This window comes from Haliaeetus leucocephalus, unplaced genomic scaffold (genome assembly GCF_000737465.1).
Source record: "Haliaeetus leucocephalus isolate CR32 unplaced genomic scaffold, Haliaeetus_leucocephalus-4.0 Scaffold932, whole genome shotgun sequence".
NCBI lineage: Eukaryota > Metazoa > Chordata > Aves > Accipitriformes > Accipitridae > Haliaeetus > Haliaeetus leucocephalus.
In genome coordinates this window covers 15,167,930-15,177,907 of record NW_010973368.1, presented here as the reverse complement: position 1 = coordinate 15,177,907, position 9,978 = coordinate 15,167,930, and positions in this window count along the sequence as shown.

The window sequence follows — 9,978 nt, the reverse complement described above, 5'->3', positions numbered from 1 at the left end:
AAAATTCCAAATTTGCTTGAATCCTGCAGGAAAGATGCAATCAGAAACTAAAGGTAACAGGAAACAAAAGCTAAATAAATAAGAACATAACTATTCATCATTGTGACAATATTGCTTTATTTTACCAAATTTTAAAGGAGTTTAAGACTCTATCCCAAGTTACATAAACCGAAAAGGTACTCTGATGAAGTGGAAGACAGCCTGGGGCATGGCCTTATGTTTCTTCAGAGTCCAAGGGTGCTGCCACATGCATTTCCACTTTAGATTTCATTATTTAATGTTTGTCTTACAAACCAATTATTACTCCCATGCTGTTATTATACTAATGAAAAAACCTTGCAGCATCATGTTCCTGTTCAGTTATTTACAAGTCAGAGTCCAGGAGAAGGAAAAACCACCTGCTAGTCACTAGTTGTATTAATAGTCACCTCATAACCACAAACGGCAAAAGAAATGGCTGATTCCGATATTGTAGGAAGCTTCAGTTCATCTAGTAATCATGTTTCAACCCACTTCCCAAGTGCTTAGATTTAGTTAAAGTTTTGGATGAGCATTTCTACTCCACTCTCTTCTCTTGCATAGAATATGTGACCCCATCACTTAATTTACTTACCTGAGCTGAGTTCTGCACCTCCCTCTTCCCCTAACCCAGGCTCCCTCTGCAGCAGAAACTGCTGCTGCTTATGTTTCAGCTAAGTGCTGGCCACACTTTCCATAGATGTGAAGTCTTCACTGTGCTGAAAGGACAATCCTAATGACTGCTGGTCTTGTGTAAGCTGAAATGGGAGGTAGACCACTAGGCATTAAGGGTTATTCTGAAGTTGTTTCTAAAGCTGGCCAGAATTTTTCCAGTTTCTAGATGGGAAATCCCCACCTCTGTATATGTAGCCAGCGCTAGGAATATTTGTAGCTCACATCCAGCTTAAATCCTACTCACCTTTTGCCAGTCTTCTTAAATGTGCAGATTTGGACTTCTGTAAAAGGGTGGAATTTATCATTACAGTTAGACATGAGACATTCCCTTCTTTAGAGCAAGATCAGATACATCTCCAGCTCTTCCATTTGACTCACCAAAAATACTCAGAAGTATTTACCTCTGAAATTAGCTGAGAAAGTATGTTCAAAAATAGATACTCCTAAATGACTGATCAGAATCATAGCTAAAAGCTATCACATAGTCTACTCCAGTTTTCAAACTGACGGTGTGTCTTTCACTCTTTCAGCTTCAGCTTTACAAGCGCAATCTAGCACCTGGTTATTTTTCTGGGATAAAAGAGGCACATGTGATGCTGCAGGGCAGAAGCTTTCCAATAGCTTTCCAGAGTTTTACCTGAATCACCTTCCTCTTTTTTCCCGCCCCATCTTCTTTTAAAGGAAGGAAAAACAAAATAAATTTAAAAATGAGAAAAAAATAATTGGAATTTTCTTTTGCTTGCTTCTAGAAGTTTATGGCACTATCTGCTTTTTAACTGGGAATTGGCTGTACTTACCTGAAATGGTAGCAGAGTATAGTAGACAATTATTTGTTTAGAGGCAGTTTTGAAATATTAAAAACCATCTTTACCATTCCTGGGTTTTGCTCACATGTATCCATTAGCCTTTCAGTCGAAAGGTCTTTCAACTTGTTAAGAGAACAATATAGTTCCAGGTTGTTCCAGTTACAGACAAAAGCCCTAGGCAAGTGTGCTGTGTTAGTCTTTGTTCTGATATAGTGATCCTTGATGAACAGAAAATCCTACAGGAGACCATGGTGGAAACTCAGAAATTGTAGCAATTAAGCAGATTAAATTTATCCAGTGGACTTTAAGACTTATTTTCAAATTCCTTTCTTACTAACTCTCTCTCTCTCTCTCAAGATTGTGTTTTAGTGTCCTAGAGAAAGGCTCATATTACTGATGTGATAATAATGTAAACATTGTGATTGCAAAGTACTGCATTTGTGGGTTTTCTTGGCTTGGAAAGTCTCAGTCAAGGAGAACTTTTTCTTAAATATTCTTAAAATTAATTCAGCCATTATCAAAAAATCTATAGGAATGCAGTAACCACGGAAGTTTAACATTTTATGATAGTGTTTTCCATTTGTGTAAATAAATAAGTCATAAAATAGGTTCCAATCCAGTGCTGTCTACTCCACAACTGCAAGGGTTCTTTCAAAAAATCATTCACAAAATGCTAGATGGTAAAAATAGATGAAGACATTTTTCTGGTCTATGAGTATAAATATTATCATATAATTACTCTAGTACATTTGTATAAATCATGAGACACTGTTCAGTTAAAAAAAATGTTTTGGTGAGAAGGCAATAAAATCTTGGGGTTCGTTTTTTTCCAAAACATTTGAAAGGGTATAAAAATACAATTTTAAAAACTTATGAATGTCTTGAGCTCATTTTTTTATTTATTGTGCACATACTGATGTATGTTTATAGTATTATATAGTAGGGTACATGTATACATGTCCCACCTCCATATATCCACAAACATACAAACACGCATGCATCACACAACAAGAACAGTGAGTTAATTGAAAGAACTGTAATCCATTCTGAATCCTAAGACTATATGAACAATACAAAGTTCCAAGATCCACTTACGAGTTTCTAAATTTCACTGAACTTTGTCCACAAGGCAAGGTTTGTTCAAACATGTGTTTGTATGCTTTTTCAAACACTTTTACAGCATGACTTGATCTTTAATGTAAGAAAGGAATGGTTAACAATTAAGATTATAAGCTTGGTGAAGTCAGAGATGGAAAAGAACCCTGTCATATAGAGTAGCTCCCCATTTTCCACTGTATGTATTTGCTTTGTGCATTTGTATTTTAGAAGTCCAAAGAAATATGCTTTCCCCCCCTAGTTCCATATGCGCATATTTTTGACACACACATGCAATACTGTCTCTTTACAGTTTTTGGTACAACGTTTTCCCTAGTATTTTGTTCCTCTGATGTGTCATGGTCTGGGTAAGATCTGTTTAGGAGTTAAGGATGCTCCATAATGTGTATTGAAGGGGAGGAGAAGGCAAAAGTTCTCGTGATATGAATTTTAAAGAGTTGTGTGGAAAGGGTTAAAATGTTTCAAACTAGCCATGCGTTGCACTCGAGTGATTAGGTGTAACTCCCAATTAAAGATCAATAAGGCCTTTAAAGTGATTTATAAAAATGGATTAGTAAGAAATGTCCATTTAGAAACTACTGTGAGTAAAATCACTATACTCTCTGTCATATTGATCGGGCCTTTATGTCTAAACACGCATTAACTGGGGCAGACAATAAAAATTAATCCTCTTCTTTCGTAAAATGGAAGGTCATTTTCCCAACTGTCCCTAGGGGGAATGATGTCATTAAACATGCTAGTAAGACATTTTATTAAATCTGACTAGGCTGTTTGCATAAAAGTAAATTAGAGCAGTCAATATTGGAAAGAAAGGGATTTTAAGGAGCAATAACTAGAGGTATTTATTGTAAGTGTATTATACAACAGATGCATAATTAAATTCAAAACAACTCCATTAAAATAATGTTAAGGGCCTGGCTTAAAATGACAAAAGGCAAGATTTTCAGAGCCCTAAGCATGCCCTGTTGTACCTAAGCATTTCAGGGGTCTCCAAGCAGTAGGGGATTTGACATACCATATGTGCTGATATTCTCTACTCTCTCCCCTCCAGGATAATGTTATTTATAAATAAAACCACTGAGCAAAGGGGTGAAACTGTAACTAGCGCCAACCCGACCGAGACGGTGCCCTCAATAAAACACCTGCAGTTTAGATTCCAGCATGCATCTCTTTACATGCACGTTCCCTTGGATAAGAAGCATCTTTCAACACCAAAAGAAAAAAAGAAAAAGAGAAGTCATTAAACATTATGTTCTGCTGAAGGCGTGCGGCCTTCAAGCTGCTACTGCCCACAGGAGCCATTTGCCTGGTCCCCAGCAGGAGCAGAGGTGGGAGAGTTTACACCTATGAGCACAGCATCTCTGCCATGGCACCCCATGCAACCATTTGTGTCTGAATGTACCCTAGAGCCGCTCCTGGGCCAGCTATTGTGTAAGAAACAGTTATTTTGAAGGTTAAAGTCAGAATTTCAGGTTGCATTTTTGTGTGTCCTTGTGTGGGGCAGACCTCACTGCCGTACTTCCGGGTTGGTGACCTCTTTCCTGTCCCCTCTGCTCCGAGGCCTGTGGTTGACCTCCTCTCTTCTACTAAAAATTCAGCAGTGGTTAAGCTGCTGAAGCCACTGCATATTGTACTGACCCCATAGGACTGCATTATCTCCACAATCTCTAGTCAGCTATGCACATCAATTTGTTGTCTCTTATCTCTAAGTGAGATTGTAGATAATTTGACATATGGGACATCTTTTTGTTAGCAGAGTGGAGGTCTTGGCCATGGCCAGAGGACTGGGCTCCATGTTAATTCTGATAATATGCCCCCTAATGCTGCTCTTATTGTTACAGAATGCTCTTAGTATACCACCACTGAATGGTTCCTATATTTTGCCAAAGATATTTTATATAAGATAAAGGTAAAAGACATTTTCTCTTTTATAATCCCCCATATCCTAAATTAAATCTGGGCAGTAGGTGAATCTCAAGTTTGAATAATTCACCAGAGTCTGATGGATAAGAGACAATCTTGTGATTGTGAAACCCAGACTTGAGGTCTGGGTTTCAGGCTTGGTTTAGTCATAGAGAGCCCGTGCCACAGAGTAATCACGTTGGGTGAAGCCCCACCAAAGCCCTGGGGTGCCCTGTGGCAGCAGCTGTGTGAGTGCTTTAGAAGGAAACCTGTAACCAGCTGAGAAGGGCGAGGAGAGGTGATGGATGCCATGGGCATGGGAAGGCTGCTGATCATCATGGGACTTGGAAACATGGATGTAGAACTGGCTGAAAAGCATAATAATAGTGCTTCTGTCTCATGCCTACTAAAATATGAGTTTTTTCAATTTCTGCATTTTGTCCAAAGAGTAAAAAACTGAATAATTCCAGATGTTGGCAAATGGTTGGCAGAGAAAAAAATGACCACTTAGAAATGCCATTTTGACCATTTAAAATCTCCTCCCTGATCTCCTTGCAATAAAATGATTATAATAATCTTTAGACATTATTTATTAAAAGGAAAAGAAGAATAACAACTCTGTAATATCTACCAGTTTCCTAAAGTGTTTATTGAGGGTTTTGAACATATACAGACTTTCTGGTGATACCTACGTCTGTTTCATGGCCTGAATCTCTGAAATTCATAGTTGACATGCATTAAACAATATGACAATAAAACTTTGACATGAAAAGAAAGTTTCATAAATTATTTGCTAGGTAAATAAGTTCAGGCCATGTACCTTTTCAAGGAAAATGTTTAAGCCAGTCTCATACGTGGTATGTAGTAAGCAATATGTATGGAATCAGCTCTGCAGAGAATACAGATAGTGAGTGTCCAATTTGAACACGTTAATCCAACCTAAGTCTTTTTTTTTTCTTCCACCAAAGCTTCAATATGCATCTGATCTCAGGATATTGGATTTTTCTTTGAGGAAAGAAATAAATGACTTATCTGGGGAATAAACCCAGTCTCCTCTCACTGTATTGCTCACCATATATATTGTACTAAAATAAGGTTCACTGATTCTAATGTAAATCTCTAAAGCTGAACCATGATAATATGAGTTTCTGCATTTTATGTGGTAGGTAAGTAGGTTGCATCTTTGAAAAAAAGTAGTGAGAGAGATTAGTGATTGTACCTAAGGAGAAAGGGAACAGGCTCAAATACCTTTAGGGTCTAAAACTCCTTGACAGACTAGGAAAAACTGTTCAAACACATTTGTTTTGGTTTAAAATTGAGATGCATCTTGCAATATGACTGCTTCCCCCCATGTCCCTTTTTACACACACATTTTGTGACATCAAGATTTTGTCTATATGGGCAATTCACACCAGTACAAACCAGCTTGCACCACTATTGAAAGATCTGCATCTATAAGACCCCATCCTTTATAAGATGTCATTGTCAACATTTCTGGGAAATTTTCATTCTTGCAGAAACAGGAATTAATTTCTCTTCCAAAGAAGTTACTCTGTAGCACATTGCTGTCTGACATGATGCTTTCCCACATGGCTTTGCTACTAGCCCCAAATGTCCAATCTATTTATTGAAATACTTTTTTCTAGCCTGAAGTCAAGGTAACTGGATGATAGCTCTTTGTGCTAGCACAGACAGGTTCAGCTTCTTTGCATGTCCAGAGTGTCTATCAAAGATATCTCACATGCTCCTCCACCATGCAGCACACTTCTTCAGTGACCCAAGTAGGCTGTGGATCACATCTGTCCCTGGGATACTTTGACTTGTCAACAGCACTGACTATAGCAATGACTGGGAGAGTGCCTGCAGAGGATCAAGGTTCAAGGATGGCTTATAAGAACAGAAAGGAGAAAGGTGGAGCTCTCATATTGGTGTGACTATTTTGCCTTATTACAGCAATTCTGACAGGATTTCAGGCTAGGAATACCATCACAGACTTGATGCCAATAAGATGCCAATGGGCAGGAGGATTCCAGTAAATGAACAAAAAATAACTTTTTTTCAGGAAGATGTGCTTGACAGACAAGAAGCTGTTTGAAGTTTAATAATCCAGCTGAGGGTCTGTAGATAGATCCAGTCACCCAGGCTGCCATTCCCACTGTCACCTATCTTTTGGTTCCTGGAAATACTTGGGATGCCAAGAGCATGGCAGAAAAGACAGGTAAACATCGTAGCACTTACAATGGTAGCGTGCTCTGTAATACACACTGAACGTTTATTGCCAATAATGGATATGGACATGTTGCATGGAAGTGAGATACTATAATTTCCAAATACCACTATTACTCTTTCCAAATGGTAGTTCCCCGGGGATCCTGAGAAGAAGCAATTACAACCGGTGAGTGTGCCCACTGTAGAACGGGCTACCCCCACAGTCTCTGGTTACTCATCGCTGATACTTTCCCCCATCTATCCTACTAAGCCATGTCCCAGCTTCTGGATCAGAACAGCTCTAGAAAAGATTATACTTCTTATCTGTTCTCTGCTGGCCTCATTTCCTTCCTTATGCCAGCTGGGCCAGATTTAAGAAATCATACTACATCATGTGGCTGTTGAGAGCCATCATTCTGTAACTGCATTATAAAGTACCTATCATGCTTTGACCATCCAGGAAATTAATCCAATTAATCAGTGCATAATTATTATCAGCACAAATCTTTAGAAAAGCTTTTTTTAAAATAAAAATTTTATCAGGGCACTTTTTTTAAAAAAAAAAACCTTAGCAAGATTTTTTAATTGATACAAATCTAAGAAAAGCTCATCATAAGTAGAACTTCAACTTTTTTTTAAAGCTAGTAGAAAAGTACATTACAGCAGCTGCCAAGAAAGATAGGAAACAGATCGTATAACACTAGTAAGTCAGAAGAGCCTCAATGCCACAAAATAATTCGAAAATGTCTGCAGCTATATCAAATGACATCTGAAACACAGAAAGAAGGGTTCAACACTTGCATAGTGAACCTACTTTCTCCTTTACCCTTTAAATAGTGAAAAGGCCCCTCCTGCCATGGAGATCTGTAGGAATGATAACTTGCTTGAATAACAAGAAGTTACCCAGGAACTTGTAGAGAACAGGCTTTCTAGGGAACAGGAGAAAAAGAGTTATTTTGGTGTAAGCCTATCTGGTCTACCAGGGAGACTAGGGAAACAGGCAGGGAGACAAATAGGCAGTTGACGGTGTTAACAGGTGGAAGACATTATTCTCAGAAAACATTCTCTGCCAGACTAGGCATCCCTCTTCTATCTCTTTCCCCTTAGGCACACTGTTGCATATCCTGATTTTAGGGAACTCGTCATGTTGAGAAGAACAATTTTTGGTTTGTTCTGCTATCACACTTTACTGGCCTGGCAGGGAAAACAAGTGGTAGATGGCAGCTCCATTTCTTTGATCCCTCTATCTCTCTATCTCAGATAGTGGGAGTGAGGCCAATCACATCAGTCCCTTAAATTCCTGACCAAGCTCCAACAGCAAAGCCTAATATACTGTCTAGGAACTCTTTTTTTACCTTTTCTAAAGTGAGACCAAACTTCCAAATTTTGTGAAATCTCACTTGTCCTTTAATTTAAAATCTTGTAACTAAAATTTCTTTCTCTGCTTGCATATTTAGTAGACTACAGATTTAAAACAAAATTTTGGAGGATTTTTATTTTTGTTTTTTGTTAGAAGTGTTCCTGCCTAGCTAACATCATGACACAGAGAGCAACTTAATTCACAATGAAATCACTGTATTTTAAAGTGAAACCAACAAATTTGAAGAGACAAGGGCTGTGGCATAGTAAGAGGGGAATTATGTCATTATCAAAGTTTGTTGTACAGATACAGGGTGATTGTACTTCTGTGTATGTCCCAGTGTTCATGAAGTGAAGAATCCCACACTATGTAAGGACTTTAACAGAAGGGAGTGCAGGATACCTACCCACAGTGCCGAATGCACACATTGGACGACAACCCTTTTGTAATAGCAGGGGTTCATAAGGAAGTTAACTTTACTTAAATGCGGGTGCCTGTTTATAGGAAACATTGAAAGATTTCCTTGAAATGCAGATTTTCTTAAGGAGATAAACCCCACATACAAGCAGTTAAAAAATGGTTCTACAGCCCAATATACTATTCACCAATGTAGTCAATGTATTTACAGACCAACTTCCATTAAGGTTGTCATGATTTCTCCAAAGGAACCCTGGTTATTGATTTCTATCTATCTATCTCCTTCATCTGATTCCCCTGAGCCTTTACCAAAGACCAATAGACATTGGCTAAAGTGTTCACAGTTCTCAGTAAAAATGACAGGACTTATACTTACAGAACAAAAGTGTTGACATCCTTCTTTGGGTCTGATTCAGTAGCAGGGAGGATCCAAGCAGTGTATCCTGTGCTAGTAAAATCTGAGGGCAGGCTAGATTTTTCTGCCAGGGGAGAAGAGGACAAAAGGACAGACCATGATGTGCTGGAAGGTGAATATCTGTGTGCATACAGGGTACTCCAGGTTAGAAATATTGTACAGAATATTGCCTAGAAGCTCCTAGGCAATTCTCAGAAAATCCTTGGCCCTAGCTGTTCTGATAAGCTTATTTGCCTAGTCTTAAAATACCACAGTAAAACTAAGGAATTTATAACATTAAGCATTACTATCGGAACACAGCTATCCCTTGCTCTGAATAATAGGCCAGCTAAAGAAATTCTGATTTTATAAAGGTTTCCATCGTCCTACAGGTGCTCTCTGTTCTTCTTTTCTTGTTCTCTCTCTTTTTACTCTTAACACGCTCATTCCGCTTTAGACCAATACACCACTGTTTCTGTGATAGGCCCTTTTGTGACATTCAATGGGATGATGATGCCCTCTGTGCACTGCACACCTCTTCTAATTTGCCTCTCAGTCTTTCCTTAAGCAAAGCTCCACTGAGAGCCCAGAATTAGCAGAAGCCAAGGAAAGAACCTCCCTGGAGTGTATTTTTCATGTGTAAAATTTTATTCTTTGCATTTTCTTAGCTGAAAGCATATTTCAGATGCTAGTACTTATGTTATTGGACTGGTGAGGACTGCATTCAGTTGAAAAGCTTCAGGAATGTAGTCATGGCAGTCATGGTAGCATAATAGTGGAAGCAAGTGGCATTCATAAGTACACTGTTTCCTTTTCCAGTGAATTTTCTTAGTGTACCTTGGTAATGATGGTCAGCTTTCTCTGACAGTTTTCTTTAACTGATTCTCCCATTCACTGAGGGATTTAACTCTCCCCTTTCTTTGATCCAAATTATCCCAGCCCCAAGTTGCCCATATTGCATCCTATATCTGCAGTTTCTTATGGACACAGACAGAGAGAATAGCCTGGGATATTGTGTGTTCAATTCCTGTAACTGCAACTCATAGCAGTCTTGTTAAGAAGGGTCCATTTGTCATTAACTC